The 11,252-nt window shown below is 36.0% G+C and overlaps 1 pseudogene; it reads right to left on the reverse strand.

Moving 5' to 3' along the window:
* Positions 1-10,589: 10,589 nt before the first annotated feature.
* LOC116272292 lies at positions 10,590-10,684 on the reverse strand (annotated as a pseudogene).
* Between the last annotated feature and the right edge of the window lie 568 nt (positions 10,685-11,252).

Consider the following 11,252-nt stretch of genomic DNA (forward strand, 5'->3'; position numbering starts at 1 on the left):
GTTAGTGCACCCAGTTTCCAGAAACTTGCTGATTGGGGTTCAAAAATACTCTCTCCCCTCCTCCCTTTTTAAGTTGTGATCTTTTCCATTATTAAACATTGGCTTTTTTCCCAGGGATGGCACTGAAGAAGAAAATCAATGACATATCTAGCCAGCCTGCTTGGACTGAATGGGCATTCAAATAGACTCCAAGGGCCAAGTACAGACGGTGATTTATTGTGCATACAACTTCTACAGAATGCCTTCATTTGAGCATCGATGTATATACAATTACTCACCAGAATGCTGCTTTTTACTATTTAGCCAGGAATCTGTGGAGAGATTATGTTCACTGAGAAATCCACACATGTAGTTTCTACCCTTTTCAGCAACTCTAGAAACTCTCAGTAGTCTTCTGCATGAAGAAAAGAGATTTCAAAAATAGTTCTTCCATTTTACCATATTTCTCACTATTGTCATCCTTATGCAATTCCCATTTCGGAACCAATTCAGATTTATTAAACCATGTTCCTCTACTGACATGTAAGTAGATGGATTTGCTAGAGGCAAATCATTTACTGTGGCTATTGTGAAACCTAAAATTGCGGTAGTCGTCTCCACATATCACAGGCTTTCTTATTGTAAAGATCGTTTTTAGACAATGTTTGATATTGAAACAACCAAGTGGAAGTTCAAGCTGTTTAAATAAAGCAGATATTTGACATCACACAGGCAGGAAAACAATGAAGGCACTTCTAAATTCCTTTTTCTCACTGAAAACAGTTTGAGTGGCCAGTTTGCCCTTATAATTTGAACTTAAATTGAAATTGCTAGCAGGTTATTTATAGCTTTAGGAGGATAATGTATAGCTTTAGGAGGATAATTTCCAAAAATCTTGCTTTTCCTCTCTGGCCAAATATTACCTAATTGCTATCCTATTTCGGAAATGGCACCATGTCCAGACATTTGTAGGTTTATATTGTATTTGTGTTTTATTATATTAAGGAGACTGGGTTGTTCTGGTTTACATCAGGAATTGAATTATGTTGTTCTTTGCATAAACATATATGGACTGTTACAATGTATTTTCTTTAATATTTTGGCTAAATTTCAGTGAAAATGTTAATAATTTTAATAGAAACACTTCAGACCACTCTTTAATGCAAACAATACGATGTCATGATTAATAGAAGCTATAAATAAAAAGAAGCTGTAGTAGTATTGATAAAAATCAGCTCAGCAAATGAAAATGAGGAAATTCAATAACAAATAATATACTGCAATGACATAGCCCATTGAGTTGCTATATGAGGCAGCATGAAAAATAGCCCTTTAAATTATTTGTGTACCTTGCAGTATAATCAGCATCTTGGATAGTAAGCTACTAGAAGGCATAAACAAAAATTGTTTGTATGGTGCTAAGCCTATCACCCTCAAATTAAATGTAAATATATGCATCTGATACTACATAGTAGTGCTTCTTCTAATGTTTTTCTGTCCATCATCATTGACAGACTTTTCAGCCCTTATTAGGGTTTTCTTTTCTTATCTGTATTTTCTCTTTCCTTTCTCAGGAAGTATCTTCTTTTGGATCTTAGTATGAGTTTTGTTATGGAAAAGCTCAGGGTCTATGTTGGTACAGATACAGGGAGAAGCACTTAGATGAGCATCATCTATTTATTTGCTGAGCATTGCAATAAGCACTATTGGAGCAGGAAAAATACAATTTGTGGACTCTATCCTCTATGTATAGAGTCTAGACAGGAGAAATAAACATGTACCTTTGGAGAAGTTTAAAGGCACTTACATATAACTTACCAAAAAACTGAAATTAGCTGACTGTTCCATGTTGTTTGTAATCAAATCCATTCATTTATGATAACAGTATTTCTCCATATAGTTGTAGTCATTATTGATTTTTTATTATTATATCATTTGTTGAATAAGTGAGTAAACAAATGGGTGAATATCTTTAGTGGTTTTTGCCAGTATTTATGGCTGAAGGATCGTGGATAAGTGCTTAATAGTTACACTACTTTTTTTTTTTTTTTTTTTTTGAAATGGAGTTTCACTCTTGTTGCCCAAGCTGGAGTGCAATGGCGTGATTGTGGTTCACTGCAACCTCTGCCTCCCTGGGTCAAGCAATTCTCCTTCTTCAGCCTCCAAAGTAACTGGGATTACAAACATGTGCCACCATGCCCAGTTAATTTTGTATTTTTAGTAGAGATGAGGTTTCACCATGTTGGTCAAGCTGGTCTCAAACTCCTGATCTCAGGTGATCCGCCCACCTCGGCCTCCCAAAATGCTGGGATTATAGGCGTGAACCACCATGCCCGGCCTAGTTATACTACTTTTTAAGGATTGTGAATAGGCCCTGAATATCTATTTATCAAGATTGCACCTCTGTGATTAACCAGGCTTGATTTTGCACCAAAGCAGTACAGCATTGTCATCGCACTCTTAGTATTTATTTTGCATTTGCTTAGTATTACATTCAAGAAATATAGAGAGAACATCTATTATGTGCCAGACAAGGTACTAAGCACTGAGTACAGTGGTCAATGAAACAAATATATACCCTGTCTTCATTGAGCTTATAATCTATTTAGGGATACCAAATAGTGCTATGAGGTGCTATGGTGACCAACAGAGTGTATTCTTAGACGATAACAGGGTGAGGCTAGGGATCTACTTAGTGTGTCCAGGGAAGTAATCTGTAAGCTGAGATAAGAAGGATAAGGAAGAGTGGAGCATGTGAAGAGCCACGGACTGAGCATTCCAAGCGAGGGGAAACAGCATGTCCAAAGCTTCTAAGTCATGAAAGAGTTTGGTGTGTTTTAATGACTGTAAGGAAACCAATGTGGTTATATTGCAGAAAGGGAGAGAAAATGTGCTATGTGATGAAGTTGGGGAGTTAGTTGGAGACGAGACCTAGGGCTTTGAAAACTATGCCAAAGATTTTAGACTTTCTCCTAAGGTAATGGGACTATATTGATTGGTTTTAATCAGGGGCAGCAGTGGGGTTCACATATATAAAAGATTAATTTGGCAGTTGTTTGGATAATGGATGGGGAATACAAAAAGGAACAAGAGAAATCACTTATCAAGTTATTGCAGAAGTCCATGCAAGAGGTGAAGCTAGAGGCAAGTGGACTAATTTGAGATATATTCTTGAGATATAACCTAAAGGACCTTAGGTTCAGGGTTGTATTTGAGTAGACAGGAAGAGGGAAGAATCAGGAATAAGTCAGGGTTGTGGTCAGGGAAACTAATGTCGGGAAAGCTGAGAAAGAAATAAGTTTCAGGTTAGAAATCAAGAATTTTGTTTTAAATATCTTCATTTTTAGATACTCATGAGATATCTAAGACTATAAATAGGCAGTTGCATTTACCAGCCAATGATGTAGCAATTTCAGATGTTTCTGCTGTAAAAAATTATTGACATGAGTGTTTGAATGTCATGCTTTAATTAATTTGGTAAACATTTGTTGGGTCTCTGCTATGTGGTAGGTATTGTGCTAAGCACTGGGAATACAAAGGCATAGTTGCTGCCAAAAAGGAATTTATTATAATCAAATTGGGAGACTGAAAAAAAAGCAGATAATTTAAAACACAGTGTGATAATAACAGTAGGAGGAACATCTAACTCAAATAAAGGGTTAGAAGGGTCAGGGAAACATTCCTGGAAGATATGACATCTGGGTTAAGTTCAAAAGTAAAATCTAGACAGGCACAGAGGAGCAAAAGGCTCTGTTAGGAAAAATTGTAGCAATAGTGGACTTAAGAAAAATACAAAAGTGAACATCTTAATATTTCTGGCCACAGAATATTTTTATGTCTATTACAATTATTGTTAAATATGTCCATAATATCAGAATCATTGAAATGAAAGAGCTGTTAGAAATCATCTAGTATAGCCACCGAGCTTTACAGAAAGGGAATTGGACTCTGGGATAAGTGACCTGTCCAAATCATCAATTCTACAATAACTTTTTTGTTTTCAAATATTGTAAGTTTACTGTCAATCCACTGTCTAAATGGTGCCCCAAAGCGTTAATTTAATCCTTCAAATTGCCCACCTGTTACAAGAGGATATTTTATTTCCAGAGAGATTTTGTTGTTCTCAACTCTCTTTAGTTATTATTTTCCACTTAATTCACAGTGAACAATGTGAAACTATCCTTCAATAAGTGATATCTATACAATTAAACAACTTTATGTAACATACAGGGAGATATTTAAAATATAATCTTTCAAAAGAAAGTTCATAGTCACATTCTCTTTACTTCCTAAACCATTTATAGGACTCCATTTTCTTCCACTGGGCAAACCAATGGGGTTTTGGAAGAAAGATGAAAGAGTTGACTACTCAAAATTCAGTTATATTTGGTTATCTTATAGCCCTTTTGTTTCTACTGCTCCTATCTTCTGCCAGACTGACACTCTGATCTGCTGCACCACTGATTTCTTACCTGTTCTGCCACCATTGTTTCTAATACACTAGAGAAAAGCAGTTCCTCACAAGCCATATAGGCAGTACTGAAGAAGAATACAAAAGGAGAGAACATAAACCATTTTCCTTTCCCTTCTGTCCCTGAAATGCCAAATACACAATATAAATGAGCTGAAATATTTAGCAGAGGGCAGAGTATGCCATGACAATAGCAGCAGTGTCTCCAAAAGCAAAGTATTGTATAGTAGGACCTAGCTAATTTAGACCAGTTGAGAATAAACTCATCTGAATGTTTGAATACGTTAGTAAGAATTGCATTTTCGTTATTCTAAAATACATGGAGTCAGGCACTGTCATGTAATGCAATCTGTTTGGAGGACAATTGTAGTAATATCCGACAAAAACAAACTGGAAATGCTTTAAAACTCCATCAGTGGGGGCTGGTTAAAAAATATATTCTTCCATCTATGCAGCCATTAAAAAAGATGTAGACAGATATATCTCCAATATATTATATTGTTAAACAAAATAAACCAAGTGTAGAACAGTCTGCATCAAAAGCTCCCAAATTTCGTTGAAAATACGTTATCCATATACACGTATACACAAATATGCACACATTTCACTTAATACACATATACAAAGATGTATGCACACACATAAAAAGATATAATGTGTGTATATGCATAAGAGATACAAAAATACTCCTCATTGTTAACTTTGGGGAATAGTACTTGGACAGGGATAGAAAGATAATCACTTTTTATCCTATACATATTTTGTTGTATTTTTGAAAATGTTTACCTTATGCAAGTATTCTTCTTTGTAATAAAAACATGAGATAAAATGTGAAAATGTCTAGGTGGAAAATAAATTGTGCAAAATAGTACAAGTAATATTATATAGCTCTATAAAAATTATAGAGTAGAATATGCAAAAATGGTCCTAAAATTCAGTGGAATTTAAACTGAGTAAATAAAGTGTGGCCAAATAGAGATTTTTTGACTCCTGCTTTAATGAACAGATAAGAATGATTACCAGTTATTGGAATGTAAATGTATGCCTTTAAAGTGCTTTTTAAAAGCTTATCTTAAGAAGCTTAAGCTTTTCCTCTCCAAATTTTAATTTTGAAATTAATTTGTTTTATGCACATTTTTCACTAATAGTAAATTTCTAACAAAGCCTGTCGAAATTTTAACAAATTCTAGATTTGTAGAACATTAATGAGGACTTGAAACGTCTTTTTAATATTAACAATGGATAATTTCTAGTCCCTCCTTTTAAAGTTCACTTTGAAATACTGCATTAAAAATTATCTGTAAGTTGAGAAATGACTCAAGACTGTTCTAATCACTCTTGATAAATCTTTGGATTTATTTATCCTCTTTGAACTCATGGACATATTCTATTTGACTGGTGAATCAAATGCTCACAAAGTTGGGTTGTTGAAAGAGGGCTTTCCCAATTGTATTTTGTGTGCCTTTCTTCCTTTGGCTGCTGGCCTTTTGGCCCTTTCACTGCTCATTAACACCTTCTTGGCAGTGTGGATAGCTGAAAAAGGCGAAATACAAACTGGTTAATACTGCTACCCCAGCATAAAAATCTGGAAGTAGGGCTGCATGAAAAGCAGAGGTTAATTTTCTCTACTACAACCACATGAATAATCAAAAGTTGGGAGTTACAGAGTTGGAGGATTTGGTTTTAAGATTACTCCTGGGATTATTTTAAAATAGAATTTATGATTAATTTGAATATGAACTCACCAAGTGTAGTGACTTTACTGTGGAACCCTTTCAGAGGCACCTCTTGGGATTTTTTATTCTGGTACTGATTGTGATCTTAAACCTAAGTATGCAGAGATGCCTGAAATTTAATTAAGGTAAAAATTTTAAAATTTATTTTTCCATTTGAATTATATGCAAGGTTAGAAAAACTCAATGTAAATTGGTGGTAATTTATTTCACTTGAATCCCTAGGGACTTACATTTCCACATTAATAAGAATACACTGCTTCTTACACACAAGGGTAAATATAGTGACTGTGACTCACGCTGAAGGTCATGTTTGGAATCTCATATTTCCTTTGCATCTTAGTTTCAAACATTCTTCTTGGATTCTTTCTAGCATTTCCAAATCCTATTCATCCTCAGGGTCTAACTCAAGTCTCGCCTCTTTGATAAAGTCTTTCTTCACAACTTCTGACTTCCACATGTATTGCTCACTGCTTCTGTGAACTCCTCTAGTTTTTATTGTCTGACATTCACAGCTTTGCAGTTGACTATTTACTGGCTTAAGCGTTGGTTGTAAAGGTTGTCTCCCCAATGAAATGTTAAGTTCCTTAAGGATTGCAAATACTATTAATTGTATTAGTATAGAGGTCTTTTGAATTCATTGCAATACCTAACATAGAGTAACTAGTAGGTACTCAAAAATATTGTACTTTTTAGTCCCTTTATGGACTATGCATGAGTTACATTTAAAATTCCTTCTATCTCACTATTGCCACTGCCTCAATTAGTTCCATCCCTTACTATATCATTTTTTTTTACAAGGCAGGACGAAATATTGCCACTGATATTGAACTCCAGTTTGGCTTATCTGCTGGCAGCAGGCTTTCCTGTAGGGCATTGTGAACGTTTACAAAGCTAGTATAGCTAATCTGTTACAGAGATATCTTGCCCTTTTGGTCTGATTTATTCTCATTGGGCTGAAATATTCTCTGGGCTACTGTGGAAACTCAGAATTCGACTTTTGCAAGCATCAGTGACCAGGTAGCCGCTTTGTGGAACCAGAAGTGATAGCATGTTCTTAAGTGACCCTCCACAGTTAAAGGCCAAAAAATTACTATGGGGAAGTAAGGCCTTTTGGCAAGTGTGTGTGCGTGTGCATGTGTGCATGCATGTGGGTGTGTGTGCCTGGCATCCTCCCTCCCCTTACAATCTCTGTGTACCTTACCAGTCCCACTAGGCTTCATGCCACCTGAGATTCAACACCTTTAAGTCACATTTTTAATATAGCAGATAATAATATATCTTCTTTCTCCAGGATAGGCCACAGAAAATGTTTGTCTCCCTCCTCTCTTGAGGCCTTTAAGGAATTTCTATCAGCCAGAAAATCAATTTGAGAGACTATGAAAATTGAAAGACTTAGGTGAAATCTTATGTGGTTACTCTGCAGCCATTCCTGCCAAGGAAATAACTCCAGAGGAGTAAGGGAAAATATTTAAGGGCTGCAAGAGTCATCCTACCCTGTTCTTGGGCGTTTTCTGCTGTTTCAGCCTCATGGTTCCTCTCCCTGAAAAGAACAGGTGTGCCTGACAGCAGGTGTGTTTGTTCTACTTTTCCTATGGCAGCTGTCACTCCCCAGGTAACTCCCTTTTCCAGGTGGTGAATTCTTACAACCCATCATCTTCTTTCCTGGCTACCATTACTTTAAAAAAAGGTTTGGCTGTCAACACTCCCTCCTTTTAGAATCTTTTGAAATGTTATTGTTTTGATTGTCGATTTTTTTTTTTTTTTTGCTTTTGTGTTTTGGGATGATTTTTTAAGGGAAAATATGTCTTCAGATGGATTCTATTTACAATTCAGACAAACTTAACACTTTCCTTTTAAAAGCCTCCATAAAAGTCTGCAGCCTTCTTTGATTTGGATTGAGTTTTGAAGCCTTCTTCTCTGACAGCGTTGGGTTTCTCCATTTTGCATTTTCCAGTAGATCTTGGGGTCTGTCCTCAGTCAAGACACCTGCTGCTGGGACTGCCAGTCACCACATGCTTGGCTTTCATCTTCCCTCGTTTCTATTCATAGCATGCACTTCTCATAACTCTAAAAGACTGTTTGATGCCCCCTCATTGTTTAATATCTACATGATTAAAGCAGCTGAGAGAATTAGCACGTGTCCTAAGCCTAAGGAAAAATCCAGTCTAAAAGAAATTGTATTGCAAGCCCAGATCATTTTTAATAAGCTCTGCTGTGCTCTGTCTCACCTATTCCTCTGTGGGATTCCCTTGGGCATTTTATAGGTATTTGAGGGTTAGCTTTAAAAGGATTCTTTCAGGCATGTATTTGACTCTCAATATAACATTTATCAAGCCCCCACAGTGTGCAGGACCCTTACAGTGGTCCCATGGTAAGGTACAAAAGAAGCAAGCATACCATTTTAACACTTAAGGAATCAAGTTACCAGTCCTTTAGGATGAAGTGAGGGAGAAAAGGTGCACATATATAAAAGATTTGGGTACATTTTAAAGATGTCAGATGTATAGGTGCAACAGGAGTATCAATTTGGTATACAAAGGGGGCATAAAATGAATGTGTAATCACAGTTGGAAAGATATAGTGAGAGTCTCAGAGGAGTGAATGGTGTGAGCTTAAGGGCTTTCATCATGAGTGTCCTCAGGGACTTCAGTAAGGCAATGCACTGTGCAGAAAAGTTGATATTCTGATAGTGTTATATGACAATAATAGTAACTGCTACTATTTATTCAATTGAATTTTTACTTTGTGTCAATGTAAAAAGAATGGAAGAACTAGGGAGCAAGAAAATATAGACTGTAAAAAAATATATTCTTAAAGTGTCAAGTGTATGACCATGGGTCGAAGTTTGGCTAGGGAGGTGGGTGGGCTGTATGCTTGTCTCTGTGTGTCTGTGCATGTCTGTGCGGGGTACGGGGTGGCAGCAGGGAGGAAGAAGCAAGATAAAGACTTGGAGAGTAGGGCAGAGTCTGGGAAATAGAGGTTACGGTATGAGGTGATAGCAATTAAAGTGGGGAAAGGAGTAAAAGAAAAGAGAGGCTGTGTTCAAAGAAAAGGATTCACAGTTCCAGATCTTGGAATTAAATCCTTTACCTTCTGAATGTATTCTTCTCTGAAACCTTAGACTTATTTTGCTCATTCAGAATAAAATAGAACATTTAGCTTTGAAAATAGAGTTTTTACAGAAAATAAAGTGCTTCTTTAAAATGCTAATTTTTGACTCTCAGAGTATGTCCAATTTTTCCACAAATTTGTAATCCATGGTAATTCTGAGGCATAGCCTATTGGAAATTAGTATGCTGAAGCCATGTCAGAAAACTAAGCAGGTAGAGATTTACAGTTAATTATTGGAGAGACTCACATCATGACATTAGCACATGGTTTAGCTGTATTTTGACAGTGGAAAACCTGGCATAAGAGTCTCCGAGAGCACCAAGTAATATGCCTGAGGTCCCTTTCCTGCAGGTGAATTCTCTAGTGGCAGTCATCGCAATTTATGCCAAAGGCTTATTTTTGTGCAGACATAATCTCTGGTAGAATTTTTGCAGCCTCTGTTGACAGAACTGACAGTGTGTATAGGCCCAGGCTACTAGGCAACACCAGCATCAGTTAGCAGTCAGCAAATATTTATTATGCCTTAACCATATGCCTAGAACCAAGTTAGAAGCAAGGAAGATATATTAGAACAGGCATAAACAATCCCCTCAGACTCTTTACAGGGCTGACATACTTAAAGTAACTAAAATAGTGACAAGGCTATATTTAATCAAATGCCACATTTGGGGGAGGGTGAGTATTTTAGGATGTTAGAAAAAGGAGAGATCAGTTAGAGCACTAGATTGGAAGAGTCTTCAGAAAAGAATTGGAACTCATCCTATAACTCATAAGACAGGTCGAATTTAAAGAGTCAGAGTGAGAAAAGGAAGGAAATCTATGCACATTGAGAACAGTTCAGAGGAAGGCAAAAAACAAACAAAACATAACAAAACAAAAACACCCTGGTATTTTTATAGTACAACAGGGAGACCAGCTTGATTGACATGGAAGATGTTTGAAATCAATAGAAAATAAGTTAGGTTGGTCCAGAGTATCAAAGTATTTTGAAAACCAAGTCAAATGTTTTAAATTCAATACATTAAGAAATGGGAGATGTGTGATGATGAAAGGTGGGAGCATAGCATGGTCATTTAAAGGGCATTTTAACAAGATTAATATGGTACTGATTTACTGAACAGATTGGAGAGCGTAGAGAAAGGTATACAAATATTACTATAGCTATTGGATAAGCACATATTTAACCTCAATTTCACCCTTCAAAGAAGTCATTCAGGCCATTCCCAACAAAATCCTAGATTCCCGTTGTTTTTTTATGTTTAACATAAAAGTGTTAAAAAGATCTAAGTTCACATCAGATGGGTAATGTGCCAAAGTTGTAACAAGGTTTGAAAGAGGCACATCTCACACAAGAATATGAAGACCTATGGAGTCAGATTCCAAGGCTGAAGGGACTATTTGCACTTACATCTTTGGATAAAATCTCTGTGTCTCTAATTAGCTTCAATCTATACAGATGTTCTTTAAGGAATTGCCATTCCTTTTTATTAGACCGAGCTCACAAATTTTTCCATCTAAGTTTGATGTAGTATATTGGAAATGACTATTGTAGGAAAGATGGAATATATGAAAAATATGGAGGTTTTTTAAGAAAAAGAAAAGAAACATGTGTAAGAGGTAAAAATAAGCAAACCAAAATAACTTAGATGGATGAACCCAAACATAGGTTGTAGCTGAAAATAAAGGGTAAACAAGTGCCATCCCCAATAAAAACAAACTAAAGTAAGAAAATGGGCAATGCAGAGAAATCAGGACATAAACCAAGTTTCACTTGAGTTATACATAAAAATTAAGACAGTTATTTCAGTTTTGATTCATTCGCTTGTGTGTACACTTAGGTTTTCACCTGCCAAACCTTGTACATTAGTATAAAATTGATCATATTTACATCATCATCAAATGGACACTGGTTTGTCAGATTTGAGGGAGGAAAATATTTTTCTTAAAATCATTGG

The sequence above is a fragment of the Papio anubis genome, chromosome X (genome assembly GCF_008728515.1).
Source record: "Papio anubis isolate 15944 chromosome X, Panubis1.0, whole genome shotgun sequence".
Classification (NCBI taxonomy): Eukaryota; Metazoa; Chordata; class Mammalia; order Primates; family Cercopithecidae; genus Papio; species Papio anubis.